At 35.1% G+C, this 20,623-nt stretch overlaps 1 long non-coding RNA gene across 1 annotated transcript; it reads left to right on the top strand.

The window, feature by feature from the left end:
• The first annotated feature begins 18,890 nt into the window (after positions 1–18,890).
• On the top strand, positions 18,891–20,021 carry LOC145049709 (uncharacterized). The gene is made up of 2 exons (XR_013683313.1): positions 18,891–19,501; positions 19,585–20,021. It is a non-coding gene; the product is annotated as an uncharacterized LOC145049709 (long non-coding RNA).
• Positions 20,022–20,623: the final 602 nt, after the last annotated feature.

The following is a 20,623-nucleotide window of genomic DNA, read 5'->3' as shown; positions in this document are numbered from 1 at the left end:
CTTCTTATCTTGAGCTTGTTCTGTACCCTCATATAAGTTCTTGAGAACATCCCAGATCTCTTTTGCTGATTTGCAATTTATTATAATGTCAAAGTTTTCGGGAGCAACTCCACAGGAAATCTTATAAAAAGCAGTAGCATCATTTTTCATTTTATCGAGATCATCTTTGGTGGGACGATTCAGGGCTGGTTGACCTCCTCCTAGTCGGGTTGTGGCGTCGTCGGTTTGAACTGGTGTAAGAACAGGGACATGTGGCCCTTCTTCTACAGATCTCCATACATCTCTTCCAAGTCTCCTTAAGTATCTCTCCATCCTATGAGACCAGTGATGATATTCGTTTGCCACCAATATTGGAGCTCTATTAGAACCACCAACACTATTGGAAACATTGACAGATAATGCTTGTGCCATATTTCCTTGTTTTTTAAAATGATTTTTTTGTTTTAAGAAATGAGTTTTAGTGTTATAGAAGACTTTTTAAAAAACAGAGTTTTGCTTCAAAAGGCAACCACTTTGGCTCTAATAGCAATTGTTGAGAGAAAAACTTGAGAAACACACTTGAACAAACGTTAGAACAAGTTTATATTGCGGAATTTAAAGTTTAACTTAAAGGATCATAAAGCTTAACAATAATAAAAGTTAGAGTTAGATGATTAGATGCGGAAATATAAGGAAATATAAATGACAACAAGTATTATATCAAGTATACACTTAAGTTGATTCTTAACAAAGAATGCAATCAGACCATGTTAGTAAGTGTCACACCCCAAAACCGAGAACGGCAGAAACATTCTGGGGCGGAGGACGTCATGTAATGTATCACAACAATGCAAAGTAGTAAACAAGCAACAACATCATCCATTGCATTAATAGTATAATTTTAATTACATTTGAGTTCTTTCATAGTATAATTCTACAAAATGAATATTCAAAAATAAAAGACGAGTCTTGATCGCTTCGTCTTCACAAAACCTGGTAGTCATACCTGTCTATCCGTATCCTGTGAATACAAGTTATTTTGAAAGCGAGTATCAGCAATAATGCTGGTGAATTCATAAGTATTTATGTGACTTTGATTTGTAAAGCTGTAATGAAAAACCTGTAAATGTTTTTGAAGGAAAGTTTGTACCAATGAACATGTTTGTAAATATCTGTGAACGTTTGAAAACTCTAGAAAATCCCATATTTTCTACTAGTATAAAATGTAGCCTTCTACCAAGACCCGACTGTTTTGAATGTTTGCTTCAGAAATCCAATATATGTTTATAAGTGGGTGGTAGTTTAAAGTCCCAAAAATGTACTACCATGATGTTTTTCATGTCTAAAACAGTAGATTTGTGTACAGTTATAATTGCTAAGGTATATGATAATTCCGTAAATCAACGTTTTTTTAATACTCCATGTGAGTTTTATAATCATGCTATTGACACTGCAGGCCTGTAACAACGTTCTTGAGGCGTTGGAATGTTATCACATTTGTCACCCCAGACCTGCCGGTCTAACTGTAGCTAACAGTTAGGTGCGGGGTTGTCAATCCCGTATAGATCTATACACAAGTATCACGCTCCCCCCACAAGGGATTATGGTATATAATACATGACTTAATAATGCATACTCGAAAGTACGTGAAAAGTCTCACAACCTAGTATAAAACAGATTTACTTATGAAAATGTCCATTTGTTCTTGTATATGAAAATATCTCTTTGATATGGTACTTGTATGTCTTGAAATTTGTATGCCTTGTAATTGTATATAATCGTATCTCCTTATATAGTATGTAATGTATTACTATAAACTCATGAATAGACTGAATCTTGTATGATTCCTGGTACTTGGAATGGTAAATAGTATATCTTAACTATACCTATTATAGTTACTAGTAGTGTGTGTGTATATAATCAAAATATGCCTTTGCTACCCAAAGGTACTAAACCAACTGAATAGAAAACTTTTATGTCTATATATGTATACATGATATATATATATATATATATATATATATAACCATACGTGTTTAGGCGTGCATTTGACAAATAAAATATAAAAGAAGTTTTGTATAACCTTTGAGAAGTTTAATAAATAATAAGAAGTGATGACTTGATGTCAGTTTATAAAACGGTTGGAAAGTAGTTTGTTTGATAAAAACAATTTTAAGTATAAAGAGACCTTTGTTTGAAATACGATTCTAATGGTGTTCGAAAGGAAACATAAAGTATGTAAGACAGTTTGATAAAGAGTTTTTAACATGTAAAAATGTTTGTCGTAAACTATTATAGTTTTTCCAAAAGTTCGCTTCGTTTGTATAGTAACCCTAGTGTAATGCTCACTTGTTATGAAATGTGTAACTTTTTGTGGTGACATAAATGAACACATGTATTCAAGGTATAAATAAACTGTTTGATTCGTATACGTATAACAACAAATTTAATTTCAACAGATAAGATGATATCATGTTATGTTTTCCGTACGAAGGATTCCATATAATGGTTATGAATCACATATGATTACTTGATAAAAATGAGTATTTAGTGAAACTTTGAGTTACACACGATAATAATCGTGTGTTTATTTGTATTCTCCCCCTTAAAAGTGTATATAAAAAGTATTGATAACACATTTAAAAATGTAGATTATAGGGGTATGAACTCACCGAAGAAAGTGCGTGATTTGAAGAAAACGAGATTTTCCCGGGCGGCACCTCGACCGCAAAGTGACGAGATTCTCGGGAATCTCGGGGCTTCAGACTTTCGTCGGGGCTTAAATATGAAACCGGGAAGTCGGGATGTTGTCGGTACGAAAAAACGAGGCGAAAATGTGAGAGAAATGAAGTATTTTTGTGAAAACAGCCGGCACCCTCGCAACCTATTTATAGGAGCTGGAGGTCCTCGGTACGCAGGGCGTACTTCGGACTTACGCGGGGCGTTCCTCGTACGCGAGGTGTACTCCGAAGGTACGCGGGGCGTTCGTTTGCATCACTGCTTACCGCATCCCCGGGCGAAGTGTCTGGTCGACGTGGCTGATCCGGAGCCTTGTACCCGAGTACGCGGGGCGTACGAGGGTACGCAGGGCGTACTCCTTCGGATAAGACTTTGAAGTGCGTGCCAAGAACTTCTAAATTGTGTAACTTTCGCATACGAGCTCCGTTTTTGACGTTCTTTATATCCACGCGAAGGTGAGAAAATACTCTACAACTTTCATTTAGACTCCGTCGGCTAATTTTGATATTATTTTTAATTATATTCTAATTAATAGGTCGGGACACGATAACTTCGTTAAAAATCCGTAACTTCTTTATCCGACGTCCGTTTTCGTCAGACTTTTTATTGTTATACTCCTATTGCCGGGCTCTCCAACTTTCGTTTAGGTTGTGTCGGCTAAAGATCGCTCGATCTCTGTTTCGAGTTTTTAGCTGTCTACTGCTAGGTTAGAAACTTCGGAATATCATAACTTCCTCATACGAAGTCAGATTTAGGCGTTCTTTTTATGCATGATCACGGTTTAACGTAATCTACGACTTTAGTTTAGATACCTAAGGCTAAAAATTATTGTATCGAAACTTTGCATTTTACGTCTATCAGCGTTGCCGGCTTTCGCCGTGAATTTTAGATTGGTCATAACTTCTTCGTTATAACTCAGATTTGAGTGTTCTTTATATGTACGAAAACCTTGATACGAGTCCTACCACTTTATTTAACCCAAATATGATTTTAGGAAAGTTAAATTTTGGCTTAAATTTGACTGGCGTTACATTTTATTGTCTCAAAATATCGGGTTGTCACATCATCCCCCTGTTAAAGGGAATTTCGTCCCGAAATTCGAGTTTTAAGTAGTATTAACAATCATGCTACGGACTGGAGTTTTATTTGATACTCGTGTTCTTAAGCAAACATTTGTCTTCGCCTAGCATTCCAGTGAATCTTTCACTAATGGGATACGACTTTGCTTCTTTTGTTTGACTTCACTGGTATGATATCCTTTCCTTGTCGAATGTGTGTTGTGTGTTTCCGTGTTCGGTGAGAGTATTACACCTTGTACCCTACAAATAGTGTCTCTAGATCTTCAGAGCAATTAACGCTGCTCCTGAATCAGGGTCATGTGTTGAACAGTCAAATTCTTGTGTCTTAGACTGTCTTGCGGTATGGGTAGTGACTTTTCCTCTTGCTTAAGAACGCAGCCAAGCCCTTGGTTGGATGTATCGCATTACACCCTGCAATATTCTATCCCCTTTTTGGGAGGGATAATATTGGTGCGATGCATCAGACTTACTTTAGCGTTTGGAACGCTCTTTCTTGTTTACAGATAAATCCGGTGCTCTTCCAAGTGAGAAACTTGTCCTAAAGAATCCCCTTCTGAGGATTTTGTTAAGCTCTCTAGGAAGTTCTCGCACCTCGGTTGGAGCTAGATAATAAGGTGATTTGGCTACTGGAACTAAGTCGATTCTGAATTTGACTTGACGCCGTGTTGGTAGTCTCGGTTGTCCTTCCGGGAAGGTGTCGGGAAAAGCCGCGTACTTCTTGGATGTCCTGAATGTCCTTCACTTCTCGGCACGTCTCGGCGATGTGTGCAAGGAATACATGATATTACTTTCATAGGCATGTTTGAGCTTTGATACAAGAAATGATGAGAGGGTTCGTACTTGGTTCGTGGCTGTAAATAACTAGAGCTTCGTTGTTTAGGGAGGTTAGGACGAACTGCTTTATCAAAGCACCTAATGTTGGCTCGATGTAGACTAAATCAACTACTACTGATTATGATGTCAAAACCTGGGGGTGGATTAGCTGTCGTGAAGGTCTAAAAGATAGTATGACTACTCATGAATTAGGGAAAAGGATAGGTATTTCTAAGTTTATTCTCACGGAAGCACGATCATTCGCATTCTTGGGCAGTCTTCGTCCTGAAGTTCATAGTAGAACTCATACCTGGTTCATCTATCACAGTCTCGGGTATACGAGTCGTATATAATTAAGATTGAGAAGGTAGTCGAATAAATGATTCTTCTTTTAAGCTCTCATCCCATCGAGGAAAAAGAAGTTAAAGTGGAATTGTAAATGCCAAATCTGTAGAACCTTGATTATATATCACCCCTATGTATATATTCATCAGCGACAGATCAACCGTATGGACCTTTGGATTTAAAACTTGACGTACTGTACAAGCGGTACTTTGGGGGTTTCCTTGGGAAGAAAAAGAACTATGAGGTATTCTATACATGGGTACTACGGTGTTCTGGAATGACGGCTTCGCTGAAAAGGCGATTTTGAAGAAAGGGATGTACGTATGAAGCTGTTTTTGTGAGGATAAAATTGAATCAAGTCGTAAGATAATGTTGGAATCATAAAGAAACTTAAAGACATTAGATTTGAATATAAAACGTTTACAGACAAAACACAACCGTGCAACCATCAACAGGGTTACAGTACTTTAGACTACTACAAGTCTATTGCCGTGAGTAAGGTATACTATAAAAGGCGAGTATACACAGTACGAGCATCCCTATACTGACGGGATCTCGCAAAGGATAAGACTCTGATTGTGCTAGTTTTGGATGGTTTATAAGTTTGTTACAATGAAACGCCTAAATTACATTAACGTGGGTTCGGAGTAGGTTCTCCTGCAGCCATGATCCGGAGAATCCTACCGTTTGTGCCAGAGTTCTTTGTTATAGGGCAATCCTTCTTGAGGTGTCCTATCTCCCCGCATTGATGGCATGATTGGCTACCACTAGCCTTGGTGGCGGGAGTGGTGTTTAGCGAGTGTTATGTGGACACGAGTGCCTTCCTCATTACACCACCTTGGAAATTGCTTCCTAAAGCGTTCTGCAAGAGTTGCCATTTGTTGTTGTGGCATGGCAAGTCTTTGGGATCTCTTGCGCTCCTTTAGGTCTTGACGATATCGTCTCTTCCTTTCGGTCTTACTGCTTCGCAATTCTATGACTGTTGCCATTTGTTGCTTTCCTGGTTTGGTATTACCATCGGAACTCTCGACTTCTTTGTTGGTCTTGCTTGTGTTGCCTGAGTTGATGTGTGTAAGGAAATTTGTCACCGCAGTTGCTACTGCAGCTTGTAATGAAGCGGCATCGATATGGAGGATAGGGTTTTCGTTGCTCGGCTGATCGTTTCCGGATGACGACATGATTCTGTAACATGAAAGATAAAGGTTTTTGTGAGCGATTTTGGTTGACTCTAGATATACTTCGATTGTTTTAAGTAAAAGGGGGTAAAAGTATGTTCTCGAAAGTTTGACCTACATCCCTATGATGCAGTCCTAGTAGGGATTGGAAGTATGTTCATGATGGTTTGATCTACATCCCTATGATGCAATCATAGTATAGAGTAGAAGTATGTTTGTAGAATGGTCTTTTAAGACGTTTGTCGTTCAAGCTGAGGTATCGTTGGTTGGTGAATAACATGATCTAACCACTGGAAGGGACAATGGAAATGCCTCTGGAGTTAAATTACTATAGTCCAATGACTTGACTAAAGCAAGCTTCAGATAGACTCCAACGAAGGTATGATGAGGGTTTTTGAACAAAGAGTGACACGGAAATTAGCCGACTGTCATTATCATCGATGTTTTGAGATGTAATAAGTTTTAGGAAAATTTGTCTTTGAAGAAGGTCTTACATCATATCCAGAGTAGAAAGGTTTTGGCCGCATAAAGGCCCAACAAACAGTACTTACAGTACAAGATAGTTTCTTAGAAAATGCTGCATCGGGCATAGACAGAAAAATAATTCCTTTAACAAGGTAGGGAAATAAAGCCTTTCTTTATGGCGGAGGTCATCCTTCTGGTGAACTCTCAGTTTAGCCAATTAACGTCCCATTATTAAGAAGGTGTCCTTCGTACACTCTCTGGCGTACTCGTTTCTCTATGACTTCAGCTCGTGTTTTAGCTAGTGCTTGCAGCAGGGTCTCATGGTCTCTCTTAGATCTCTCACGAGTGTTTTCAAGATGATTGGTGTAGATGGTGTGCATTCTTGCGTTGGTATTTAACCTCTTTGATACAATGGAGAGTCGTCCTGCCTTGAATTTCGTTTCGACCAACTCTGCGGATCAGGATTGTTAGAACTTTGTCTGTTGAGCTCTCTTCGCTTAAGTTGTAGTAGCTTCGGTCTCCTTTTGACGACATAGGTCGATCTTGCTCTTCGCTCCATGTTTCCAAGTATTCTTCCTAAGGAGGCGTCGGGCCATGAAGAGCTAGACGAGAGTTAAGGTTTGAATTCGAAGCTACCGGGGGTAGGTTCTCATCCTCGAGTTCAGAGTTATCATCATCCGAAAGGTCTTCAGTATGGTGATCATTCAAAAGGGATTGGATGATCATTCTCTGGTTCTTCTCTAAACCATCCAGCATTGCTTTTATTCGGGTAGTACGGGTCGTCGTGGGGATGGGGTCCAGCTATGTTATCTATACGGTAATTTGGGGTATAAGAATCTAACACATAAGTAGTTTATAGAATACACAAAATACTCCTATAGTATTTTAGGTTTACGTTCTATTGTTCCCATTGTGGTATCGTGGGTAAGTTTTTAGACTTGTTGCAACTCACAACCACACTTAGGCACATGCTAGTCAACCCTTGGAAAATATAGTTGATTAGGCTATATCATCCCAGTTTTGACTATATGTCTCTAAGTCTACTTGTGCTGCCCAACAATCGTAATACTTTTGTTCTGTCATAGTGACACTGATTTCAGTATGAATGCAGACATGTATACTTACTTAAATATTTTATTATCTAAAAGTATAGACTCTTTATCAGAGTATTTTAATCCCTATTGTATTTATAGTTTGTATATCTTTTATGGGTTGATATACTTAATTCACTATAAACAATGCTCTGATACCAATCTGTCACACCCCAAAACCGAGAACGACGGAAACGTTCTGGGGCGGAGGACGTCATGTAATGTATCACAACAATGCAAAGTAGTAAACAAGCAACAACATCATCCATTGCATTAATAGTATAATTTTAATTACATTTGAGTTCTTTCATAGTATAATTCTACAAAATGAATATTCAAAAATAAAAGACGAGTCTTGATCGCTTCGTCTTCACAGAACCTGGTAGTCGTACCTGTCTATCCGTATCCTGGGAATACAAGTTATTTTGAAAGCGAGTATCAGCAATAATGCTGGTGAATTCATAAGTATTTATGTGACTTTGATTTGTAAAGCTGTAATGAAAAACCTGTAAATGTTTTTGAAGGAAAGTTTGTACCAATGAACATGTTTGTAAATATATGTGAACGTTTGAAAACTCTAGAAAATCCCATATTTTCTACTAGTATAAAATGTAGCCTTCTACCAAGACCCGACTGTTTTGAATGTTTGCTTCAGAAATCCAATATTTGTTTATAAGTTGGTGGTAGTTTAAAGTCCCAAAAATGTACTACCATGATGTTTTTCATGTCTAAAACAGTAGATTTGTGTACAGTTATAATTGCTAAGGTATATGATAATTCCGTAAATCAACGTGTTTTTAATACTCCATGTGAGTTTTATAACCATGCTATTGACACTGAAGGCCTGTAACAACGTTCTTCAGGCGTTGAAATGTTATGACATTTGTCACTCTAGACCTGCCGGTCTAACTGTAGCTAACAGTTTAGGTGCGGGGTTGTCAATCCCGTATAGATCTATACACAAGTATCATGCTCCCCCTACAAGGGATTATGGTATATAATACAGGACTTAATAATGCATACTCGAAAGTATGTGAAAAGTCTCACAACCTAGTATAAAACAGATTTACTTATGAAAATGTCCATTTGTTCTTGTATATGAAAATATCTCTTTGATATGGCACTTGTATGTCTTGAAATTTGTATGCCTTGTAATTGTATATAATCATATCTCCTTATATAGTATGTAATGTATTAGTATAAACTCATGAATAGACTGAATCTTGTATGATTCCTGGTACTTGGAATGGTAAATAGTATATTTTAACTATACCTATTATAGTTACTAGTAGTGTGTGTGTATAATCGAAATATGCCTTTGCTACCCAAAGGTACTGAACCAACTGAATAGAAAACTTTTATGTCTATATATGTATACATGATATATATATATATATATATATATATATATATATATATATATATATATATATATATAACCATACGTGTTTAGGCGTGCATTTGACAAATAAAATATAAAAGAAGTTTTGTATAACCTTTGAGAAGTTTAATAAATAATAAGAAGTGATGACTTGATGTCAGTTTATAAAACGGTTGGAAAGTAGTTTGTTTGATAAAAACAATTTTAAGTATAAGGAGACCTTTGTTTGAAATACGATTCTAACGGTGTTCGAAAGGAAACATAAAGTATGTATGACAGTTTGATAAAGAGTTTTTAACATGTAAAAATGTTTGTCGTAAACTATTATAGTTTTTCCAAAAGTTCGTTTCGTTTGTATAGTAACCCTAGTGTAATGCTCACTTGTTATGAAATGTGTAACTTTTTGTGGTGACATAAATGAACACATGTATTCAAGGTATAAATAAACTGGTTGATTCGTATACGTATAACAACAAATTTAATTTCAACAGATAAGATGATATCGTGTTATGTTTTCCGTACGAAGGATTCCATATAATGGTTATGAATCACATATGATTACTTGATAAAAATGAGTATTTAGTGAAACTTTGAGTTACACACGATAATAATCGTGTGTTTACTTGTATACCCCCCCTTAAAAGTGTATATAAAAAGTATTGATAACACATTTAAAAATGTAGATTATAGGGGTATGAACTCACCGAAGAAAGTGCGTGATTTGAAGAAAACGAGATTTTCCCGGGCGGCACCTCGACCGCAAAGTGACGAGATTCTCGGGAATCTCGGGGCTTTAGACTTTCGTCGGGGCTTGAATATGAAACCGGGAAGTCGGGATGTTGTCGGTACGAAAAACGAGGCGAAAATGTGAGAGAAATGAAGTATTTTTGTGAAAACAGCCGGCACCCTCGCAACCTATTTATAGGAGCTGGAGGTCCTCAGTACGCAGGGTGTACTTCGGACTTACGCGGGGCGTTCCTCGTACGCGAGGCGTACTCCGAAGGTACGCGGGGCGTTCGTTTGCGTCACTGCTTACCGCATCCTCGGGCGAAGTGTCTGGTCGACGTGGCTGATCCGGAGCCTTGTATCCGAGTACGCGGGGCGTACGAGGGTACGCAGGGCGTACTCCTTCGGATAAGACTTTGAAGTGCGTGCCAAGAACTTCTAAAATGCGTAACTTTCGCATACAAGCTCCGTTTTTGACGTTCTTTATATCCACGCGAAGGTGAGAAAATAATCTACAACTTTCATTTAGACTCCGTCGGCTAATTTTGAATTTATTTTTAATTATATTCTAATTAATAGGTCGGGACACGATAACTTCGTTAAAAATCCGTAACTTCTTTATCCGACGTCCGTTTTCGTCAGACTTTTTATTGTTATACTCCTATTACCGGGATCTCCAACTTTCGTTTAGGTTGTGTCGGCTAAAGATCGCTCGATCTCTGTTTCGAGTTTTTAGCTATCTACTACTAGGTTAGAAACTTCGTAAAATCATAACTTCCTCATACGAAGTCAGATTTGGGCGTTCTTTTTATGCATGATCACGGTTTAACGTAATCTACGACTTTCGTTTAGATACCTAAGGCTAAAAATTATTGTATCGAAACTTTGCGTTTTACGTCTATCAGCGTTGCCGGCTTTCGCCGTGAATTTTAGATTGGTCATAACTTCTTCGTTATAACTCAGATTTTAGTGTTCTTTATATGTAAGAAAACCTTGATACGAGTCCTACCACTTTATTTAACCTAAATATGATTTTAGGAAAGTTAAATTTTGGCTTAAATTTGATTGGCGTTACATTTTATTGTCTCAAAATATCGGGTTGTCACAGTAAGTGATATCAAACTTAGTGATTAAGTCAAGATTGACTTGCTCCGAAGGAGAGATTTAGATCTGTTATATTTCAGATTATGTTTAGTAGAGTTTAGACAGTAAGAAGGAGATGAGAGAGTGAGTTATGAATTTCAAGAGATATGAGATTCAAGATGCGTAGATGTGTATTCATTCAGAAAGAGAGAACTCCTTTTATAGAGTCTCAAGATTACAAATGTCTTGTCTGTTTAAAGTTGTCATGTAAGACACATTGGATAAAAGAGAGTACATTTAAAAAAACAGATAAAAGACTAAGACTAAGTGCTGATGACGATGACTGCGGTTGCGGTACTTGACTGCGGATGAGAGAGTGGTTGCGGATAAGGGAGAGGCTGAGATTTGGATTAAGTTTAAGAGGGTCACTTCTATGTTTCAACAATATATATATATATATATATATATATATATATATATATATATATATATATATATATATATATATATATATATATATATATATATATATATATATATAGGGAAAAATTCAATAGAGAACCATAATTATTGGTTCTTCAAGGAACCAAATCTTTTTTTCAATTTCAAGAACTTATTCTTTATCGAAAAAAAATCTAAAAATATCTAAATTCATATATTAACATTGTGAACGTGAAAAATATTTTTCGGATTCACCGTGTGAATCCGGATTCACGTTGTGAATTTGACGTAAAAAAAATTCGAATTTTATATCATTGGAAAAAGGATAAAAAGTTATGAATTTCTATATTTTTAGTTTTTTTTTTAAATAATTTCTAAAAGTTGAAAAAAAGATTGGTTCTTTGATTCCTTGGTTAATTATGGTTCTCTATTGAACCTCACCCTATATATATATATATATATATATATATATATATATATATATATATATATATATATATATATAGAGAGAGAGAGAGAGAGAGAGGGAGAGAGAAAGAGAGACACACACACATTATATTTCACATACTTACATCATACACATTATATACACACATTATATACATACATAATGCATACAATATGAAGAACTAGATTATAATACTTCATGAAATGGAATAGAACCTGTGGTTGAACGCAATCAGAATGGTGGTGGTGTTGTGGGGGTGCTACGTGGTGTTATGGTGGCAAAACAATCTAGCAGCTTTGGTGGTGATGATGACAACCCAAAACTAGAGGTCAACAAAAGTTTAATACACAAAATCAAACACCCAAATCATTAGATAGTCAGTGTTCAGAAAAAAAAAATCGGGAGTAAAATCAGGAATCACTTGTAAAATTTGCAAATCACCCGTTGTCGATGAGGATGCTTCCGTCGCTGGTGATGGCAATTGTCGGGGATAGAGGTTGCGTCGCCGGTGATTCTGCTTCGTTATCAGTCATCGATAATAGTTAGGTGAAAGAAACAAATTACAGAAAGCGGTGGAGAAAGAGGGGTATATTTGCGATGACCTTTAGCGGCGACAACGATGTATTAACGGTGACATTAGGGTTTTAGTAGTGACGCCCTTACGAGGAGAAAAATAGCGTCTTCTTTTTGGAGCATTAGCGGCGATGATGTCGCCGCTAATACGTTGAGCGGAAATCGTTTTCAGCCATTCGATTAGGTCCAGAGATCAACGAACACGGTTAACCAGATTGTTTTGATGCGGATCATGGTTTTCTACTATTAGTGACGACACCATTAGCGGCGACGCGTACTATTAGTGGCGACACGTAACCCGCAAATTACGTGTCGACGGGAACAGATGGGAAGTTCGCCCTCCAGTACTGCTAGTAGTGTTATGCCGCTATTGCCCTTATTTCTTGTAGCGTGAGGGTTATAGGCCAAAATATTAGAATAAACTCATTTAATATGAGATGAGAAAGGATCCAAAAGAGAAGAATAAACTGTGATGACATGGTGTGAAAGTATTACTTTATTGGTGGAAATTAGGGTAGCGAAGCCCGCAGTTTTAGGAGGGTGCCCGAGATAAAAATTCATCGGGTTGTAAGAGGGTGAAGCTTAAGAGTTTCTGGATATTAATAATATGACATGTAAAGTTTTTATTGCATGTATGTTACACAACGTGTTTTATGGGTTCAGTAGTGAAACACCAATCAACAAAAATAAAAATTTTAATGGTTTTTATATACTGCATTTTTAAAAATATTTGAAAAATAATACATGGAGGGTATTTTTCTGTGTTCGGTTAGTGAGTCGTGGATCAACCTGCCAATACCCGAATTTTTTCGACTGTAGTGGAAAAATTTTTAAAATTTTTATTTTTTCTACTATTGTGCAACCTTGATTTTCTCGTGCAACCCCTACTGTGAAATCCCGCGTTCGTCCTTAATTGACGGGTAAAAAAAACTTAACCAAAAACCATATACCCTCCTATTGAGTTCATGTCGTGTTGCGGGACTTGTCGAGAATCGACAAAACCCTAATTTTTTTAGTATTGAGTATTGACTCTTATTATATTGCTATTTTTTGTTATAGAAATTCAATCCGTTTAAAGCATAAGATATTCCACGTCTATCGATAAGAAGGATAAAAAGGCCAACTTTAATTTAAACAACTGCCATAACATGGTAAAAGTATTAACTATCCAAAAGGACAAAAGCTAAAATAAAAAATATTATTAATTGTTTAAATAAATTAAGGTATTTCATATTTGTAAAGTACAAGAATAGAAAACATATTCGAGTAGCTTTTAACTTATAGTAGCATATATAAAAGAAAGAATTGGAGAGAGACATTGGATTTTTCTGGTCATGCTTTCAAACAACAATCATGATGATTCCTCCTCCTCCTCCATCGTCTCCACATCTCCTCCCTCCCACACCACCACTGCCACTCTCCACCACCATCATTACCCTCTCACTCCCACTTTCTTCGTCATTCACCAACCCAAACAAAAACTCCATCATAACAAGTATATAATATGAATTCGAAGATGAGATGAAGAAACCCTAGAAATCTTCACAGGTCTCTTTTTCTCTCTATCTCTCTACTATCCTTCTCTCTTTCCCTGGGGAATCAAGCGACTTGGTCCGATTAATGTTTGCTAGATCAAACATCATGTGGTTTTCATGCTTATATATCCAGCTAGTTTCAATTCTTGCCCATCTTTATCATGGGTGGTTTTTCTTCTTTGTTTGAAACCCTAATTATTAGGGTTTGAAGTATTTAGTTTAAAAAATGGAAATCAAAGTGGAAGAAAATGTTTGTATTATTATACTTTTTAATGTTAAGGAACTGTTTTGTCCAATTTCAATTACTAAGAGTATATCAATAGATCAACGACAAGATTTTCACCATCTCCGATGCTGTTTCTTGATCTCGATCTATGTAGGGAAAACAAAACATGGATAATTTAGTTTCTGCTACATTTGTTGTGAGGGTTGCTGGTTTTGTGATCTAAGCCGACATTTGTTGGATTATAATATATATATATATATATATATATATATATATATATATATATATATATATATATATATATATATATCTTAATTAATAGATTTGATTAACGAAATAAATATAATTTTTTTTTGGTTTGAGAAAGAATATGTTCTGCTGGTCATCGTTAGAAAAATTGAATTTGATTGTTGTTCTTGATACATTTTCACATTTCTATTTTGGATGACAAGGATTTGCTCCTCATGTGCTATGTCTCCAAACAACTCAATAAATTGTTATCTAGGTCCCTTAATAATCCAAGAAAGCATTCCATGCACATCAACTGAGATATATTCACTCTCTTGAAGAATACGCATGCTTATTCACAAGAAAATTAAATGTCTTTTTTGGCTTAAATTTAATCGAATTTTTTCTTAGTGCTTGTATTGGATTTCATTTCATTTTTTTTTTTTTCATTTGAACCATTGATTCGAAAAAATACTAATAAAAGAAAAAAAAAAATAAGAAACTTCAGTTAACATTTATAGGTTAATTAAGATTTTTTTATTTGATCCATCATCATCATTATTATTATTATTATTATTATAATAGGAAATTACACAAATGGGCCATGTGGTTAATTTGTGATAGTCTACAGAGTTGATTTCTAATTTTTATAATTCAGATCATTTTTATGCAAAGATTTTGTTGCAGTATTTTAAATACACTCTACACAAAGAACTGACTAATTTACCATCTACAACTTATATAGTTGCTTATAGCTCTCATGTCCGACTATCAAACCATTGTTGAATCTTGGTAACAATTATAAACAATAAACACATCTGAAACAATAATCAATCGTCCACCAAAATTGAACTGGTCGTCATGGATCTTGCAACTACAAGCAACACAAATAACAATCATAGAGGGAAAGACGATTTACCGATTGAAGACTTGAAGATGAATATATGCAACAACCCCCATCACTAAATCAAGTTTGGTTTGCAAACTCTGGGAAAATATCCTGTCGAAAACCTCTGTCTGCTTAGAAATAATTGTATAATGAACACTATAAAAAGATGTTGGCAATAACTATATGATTTGGGATGTCTTATGCACCAACACTTAGCGAAAAACATGTCAATTAACCTTGTCTACTTAGAAAACTAATGGTAACAACTAGGGGTGTTCGCGATGCGGTTTGGTACGGTTTAGAGTTGAAACCGCAAACCGCACTGAACATGCGGTTTAAGTTTTTTGGAAACCGAAAACCGCACCGCGAAATCTCTAAACCGCATTATATGGAGCGGTTTCATGTGTGCGGTTTGTGCGGTTTGTGTGCGGTTTATGCGGTTTGTGCGGTTTGTGTGCGGTTTATGCGGTTTGATAAATTGTTCCAATTTATAACTTTTGTTATTATTCATTCCATTTAAACACTTTCAAAATTTATTATTTATATTGCATACCCTTTAAAAAGCATAGATATTGCAAACAAAAATACCACAAAATGTTTTGCTAAGTTGTTGTGACTTATGAAATTTGATATCATAGTCTTTTAAGTCTTTAATTATCATATTTCACCATCGTGATATAGAGAAAAGTTATTCGACAATATGAAGTATTTGGTGATTGTAAACTTATATATATATATATATATATATATATATATATATATATATATATATATAATTTTTATTAATACGATGTGGTGCGGTTTGAACCGCGGTTTGGTAACTATAAACCACAAACCGCACCGCATAATGCGGCTTAACAAAATTACGAACAACAAACTGCACCGTGAAATTCTAAACCGCATTATGCGGTGCGATTTGGTGTGGTGTGGGCGGCTTATGCGGTTTTTTGCACACCTCTAGTAACAACATATGTTTTTGCAATGAGAAAACAATATTTGACATAATAAGTCAATATCTAGTTAGTGCAAAATTCGATCTAAATTTTGAAATTCACAAGGACGATCCATGTCAAAAATTAAATTGTTGAACTAAAATTGCAGATAGATGTAAAGGACTATGAGCAAAATTATATAATAATAATAATAATAAAAGACAAAAAGAACAACAAATTGCAAAAAATCAAATAAAAAAAAGGGTTGATATAAGTAATAAGGAGTACAATAAATAAAATTAAATATAAAAAATAAAATATAAAAAATATGATTTAACCGGTGTCAAAAAATACAAAACCAATAAGAGTACAATAATAACACTAAATATAAGATAGCAACTCTCTCATGAGTCTTTGTCACATAATTTGGTCAACGAGTTTTTGACTTAAATGGTGTTTTTTAAAATTTTATTTACCAAATAGGTATAGTTTTAAAAATATTTACCAAATGGGTATATTTTTAAAATTTTATATTTTTTAGTTATTCAGTTTTTACTGTTTTATTTTAATACATATATTTTTTAATTTTTTTTTAAAACATTTTGCTATTATTGATTATCAAATATTTTTACAAACACTTATATTCTTATCTTTTCAATCTCGTCTCGTATTATAATAACCACCATTCTACCATGTCTTTTTGTGATTATAACCACCATGCTACCGTGTCTTCTATCATAATATATATAGGCATACAAGTTGCAACAAATAGATTGTTTATCTAAAAAGTTCAAAATCCATATAGATTTCCAGAAACAAAGAACAAATAATGAAATGTTTTTTATTATTCTTTTTATTATAAATCACAAAACTCATACATTTTATACATATTTTGCACTTGATACAAATCTATAAACAATTGTACAAACACTGAACACTCAAAACTCTTGTACAATACTATAATACATTCATCATATAACCTCAAGACATTCCAATCACTCAAACATAAAATATATATGATCCAACAGGATTAGCTGCAACAATCATGTTAGTTCCCATATGCTTCACCCCAAAGATTTCAGAAGTGATTGTAGACATCAAAGACCACTGTGATCCATAACAAATCCCTACAACCACTGAATCGAAGTGATTCCATCTTCTTCTTCTTTTGCTATCAACAGATTCGCGAAAACAAAAAACACAATAATAGACTTCGGACTAGTTCCACTACTCATCCAAATCCTCAGCTCTGATACATGAACCAAACTAAGTTTCAAACAACCCCAGTTTGATTTTCTTTTTGTATGGAAGGCACATTCTCATGACCCAATTTTAGCATGAAAAACGATGTAAATTTTGGCAAAAAAAACATTGCAAAATTTAGCAATAAGAAGTGTTCCAAGGCTGTTCTTCGACTCCAGAAGGCCATTCAAAAGCACATTCTCATAATCCAAGCAAAAAAACGAAGTTAAACATTAAGTAACTAACCCGATCAGAATTTCGTATTCTGAAATCCGTTATAATCAGAAGCCCGTTATAATCAGAAACTCGTATTCAGATGGATTGAAGATGAAAGTTCCAAAATTCGTATTCAATAAACCTAATCAAGTCAGAATATATATAAACTTCAAAAATCGAACCTGAAAAGTAAAAAATCGAACCTAAAATCAGAAAATCCAACCCTGTGGCCGAAGGTGGAGTGCCGACATTGATGTGGCTAAAGGTTGACTCGTCGGCATCGCCTTCGTATGGTGTGGCCGGTTGGAGCAATGGCCGTAGATGGAGGTGCGGCCAAAGATGAGGCGCTTTCTGTCAGTACCTTCCCGTTTTGCAACGTCGTTAGGTAAGAGAGTATAAGGCACGATAGGTTTTTTAAATTAAATGGCTAAATCACCCCTTTTGGTAAATATGTTGAAAACTATACCTATTGGGTAATTATTTTTTTCAAAAACACCTTCCTGGTCAAAAACTCTTTGGTCAACGATAACTAAATAATATTTTAAGATAATTATTCGTTAAAATAATCATATCCGGAGCTTAAACATTATCATTGATATATTTTTTTCATTATAGAAAAATACAACTTACCTTGCTAAATTTGTTAATAAACAATACCACTTACCTCTTTAATTTGCTTTTTCTATATAAGAGTTCACAAATTTATTAATATTTAGTGTTTTATATTTTCTATTTTGCAAATTGAAGTTTGATCTTACTCAATCAGAGTAAGGCATCTTTGATTGTTATGTTTGAGGCCATGTGTTCAATTCTTGCATTATCTAACATTTTTGTTTTTTTCTAGCTTTCTAATAAACTTGTGAAAACATTAAATTTAGCGAGCATAGGATTTATTCGTGGATATAGGTTGCAAGTTTGATCCTCGATGTTCACTTTTTCTTTTTTAACTTTTAAAGTAAAAAATTATAGGGGTGTTTCGCTTATTGGGAGCCAAAAGTCATTTTGACAAAAGTTACAAAAAGACAGTATTTCTTGATTTTTCAAAAAGTCATTTTTCTTTATATAAAAAATCAAAAAGTAGTTTTTAAAACGGTTTTACCAAACATCTTTTATATTTTATTTTTTTCCAAAAAAAACTTTTGCCCCTCAAAAAATAAATCAAACACCCCATAATGTTGTGAAAACAAAACCATTGAAACAGATTCGAACTCAAAAGCTCCAAGTGTATTGATACCCGTATGCGAATACATTATATATATAATTAAAGCACAATGTTCTTATGAACAGTGCATACGGTAATTTTTTTTATCGTTTCTTACTTCTCATATCCTCACACCCAGTTCTCCTCCGACTAAATTTTTCTCCCTCAATTTCGTCTGCCAAATCCGAAATCGCTGACGACTCTTGATTCCATTACTAATCTGCTTCTTCCATCTCTTTCTGTTTCCGCAAGCCGATCTACGATGGAAGGCTTGATTTTCTCCCATCGTCGATTTCATTATTCTCAAAGCTTCACCCTCTCACCTCCATACTTCTCCCACCGTTTCTTGCACCAGTGGAGTACATCCCTTACGCATCCAAGCTTGATTACTCCCATGGGCGAAGATAGTCGAGGGCAACTAATGGTACGTCCGGAATTGCATCTAATTATAAATCGATTGCATACGAGAAAAAAAGTGAAGCAGGAACACCAACGATGTCGCACTGGCCGGAGGCGAGGACGCGAGGTGGTGGCTGAAGTTTGCTCAATTGTCACATACAACAAAGATAATCCTCAAGTCGTCCCCTCCGAATCTTTTCATCTTCTCTTTTGCCCAAGATGTCGCTTCCTGCTGCCAATTTGGTGCTCGGTTTGCAACATCGCATCGAGGTCATGAGAACCACGACTCGGAATGGTAATTTTATTTTCAATTTTATGATTCAAGCAATTTAACAGTAGTTTTGATGTTACGTTTTGGTGGGCTTTGTTTGCTATTAGGTTGTACAAAGCAAAGCATCATAAGTGAGCTTGCTATTAAATGAAGATTTTCATATCAATGAAGCTCATGTAGACAAGGTGTTTGATAAAAGTTTTAAAATAAACGACGACCCTTCTTGGGTAGCTGCATTCATACTTGATCCACATGTTGGAAATACTTGCTCCCTTTTAAATGCTTAACTTCTCTACAGAAAAAGGATGTTGTTAAGCTTATAACAAGACTTGTATGAAGAGAATAAGCTCATATTACTTTAATGTAGCCTATGAAATGGAGAACAAAAGGGATTGATCCTGTATACGCACAAGTAGGGCACTTGAAACAAAGAGACCCAATTACGGGTAAAAGTAAGAATAGCTAATCCACAAAGTAGCTAATTAGTTTGGGAATCTTATTTAACAAAGGTAATGAAAGTAAGTAGCGATGTTACCCAGCAAAAGCCAAAGACGACCTTCCATCTTACAATAAGCTGTATTTGCTTCTCAAATGGTCTAACTTAAAGATTGTGGTGGGATTTGTATGCAGTAATGTGTCATCTGCTGTTTTTACAAGGGAACAAATTGCTAGCAACCTATGCCGAATTTCTTTACTTTTTTTTAGCAAAATGAATATGATAAATTTTGTATTTCTATTATAACCGTACCTATCCATGCGAAGCATGGGCCTCCCCACTAGTTCTCATTACATCAAAGTTTAATATATCACTTGATTGCTTGAAAGTAAATAATAATAATAATAATAATAAATTTGTTCATAATTTCAATGATTTTAAACTATAAGAGTTTTATAAAAAGATAAAAATAATAATAATAATAATAATAATAATAATAATAATAAAATTGTTCATAATTTCAATGATTTTAAACTATAAAAGTTTTATATGGACGTAACAGATAAACGAGCAACAAACTGTGTCACAACTCGTTTTTAGATAGAAAAACTAATTCTTTTAAAAGCAACATCCATAGATCTTGGAGTTATAACATTACTATGTATGATCCATTGGATTCTATCGAGGAGTTCCATAGCATCTGACGCAAA

The sequence above is a fragment of the Lactuca serriola genome, chromosome 5 (genome assembly GCF_051521515.1).
Source record: "Lactuca serriola cultivar US96UC23 chromosome 5, Lser_US96UC23_V15, whole genome shotgun sequence".
NCBI lineage: Eukaryota > Viridiplantae > Streptophyta > Magnoliopsida > Asterales > Asteraceae > Lactuca > Lactuca serriola.
Note: the sequence above shows the minus strand (reverse complement) of the source record. Positions and strands in the feature narration are given on the sequence as shown.